Genomic DNA, 1426 nt, shown 5'->3' with positions numbered 1-1426 from the left:
CCCCCCTCCCCGATAATAATAATAAAAATTTATTCAATTTTTATTACTGAGGAAGATTATAACTGTATCTACTATAGACAATGAATAAAGAACCCATAATAATTTATTTGTTTAAAAGTTAACTTTTATATATGAAAATCTCAGTCCCCCCTGGAGTGTCACAACTACAAATGTAGACTACAATCCATTACCGTCAAGGCACTAGTTTCTAATCAGTTAGGGAGCATTTCCAATGTTACCTTTAATATTTAAACGCAATAAAAGACAAAAATACAAACTTTTTTTTATTTTTAAACGATAGATCAACATTTAAACTTTAAATTGTATTGGAAAAATAATATATAATAACCGTAATATTAATTTAATAATTAGATAAAATCGCCGTAAGTCCAATCGTCATGGAACCAATTTCTGATCAGCCGTTTTCTGATCAGCTGTTGAATTTTTATGTCATGCCCTGTGTTGCGTGGTTATTCAGGTTAGGAAATCTATCACTGATATATATAGAGAGATAATAAATTAATATAATAATTTTCATAGAGGGTCCGGTATACCTTGGAAAAAGCTAATAAATCGTAATCTTAATTTGAGAATATAATTTCCATATTTTTTTAATATAATAGAATAATTGGAAATATAAAGTCGAAAACTAGATTCCTTATAATTAAATATAACAATAATAATTTATACGTCTGTTTAGGAGTCAGTGCAGTAAGACAAGCGCACACATTAAATTCTAAAGTATGCTTTACTATAGCTTAGAAGTTACAAATATATTTGAACGTTTCGGCCATTGGTTTTGGCCATCTTCAGCAAAAGTGTACAATATAAAAAAATCCTAGCTTCATTGGTTATTGTTCATCAGTTTACGTAATCCATATGGTAAGCACAATCATTCGCCTTTGAAGTTAATAAGCTTCCTAGTGATATGATTCTATTTTTTCCGTATAAAATTAAATGAGTGTTATAATAATTACATTAGATAAAAATAAGCAAGAAATTTTTTTAAAATAAATTGCGTTGGTTCTACTTCTTTCTTTTAGTATTCTCTCTTTTGGAATTTAATCAAACTGTATATTTAAACAAAAAATATTTCAATGATTATATTTTGAAAAATATGTAGCTGTCCAGATTTCTTAGCAAAAGATCGTGAGAATTCATTTCGCAGCGATAACTTATCTGTGCGGAACGAATATCCGTTTTCATAATACAAAGATAACTTGGATCAAATTTCGCATATCTTGTATTTTACAATTATTATACATCATCTGTAGTTAAACGATTTAAAGTAACGCGTCTTTTCTTTTTTAATCCAGCATCGTTAAGACAGAGCAGAAATTTTAAATGTTATATTTTCATAATTATTCTTTATATACAAATCGTAGTAATAAAAAAGCTTTAAAATAATTTGAAAATTTTATTGATA

Source organism: Cyphomyrmex costatus, unplaced genomic scaffold, assembly GCF_001594065.2.
Source record: "Cyphomyrmex costatus isolate MS0001 unplaced genomic scaffold, Ccosl1.0 scaffold15, whole genome shotgun sequence".
Classification (NCBI taxonomy): Eukaryota; Metazoa; Arthropoda; class Insecta; order Hymenoptera; family Formicidae; genus Cyphomyrmex; species Cyphomyrmex costatus.
Note: the sequence above shows the minus strand (reverse complement) of the source record.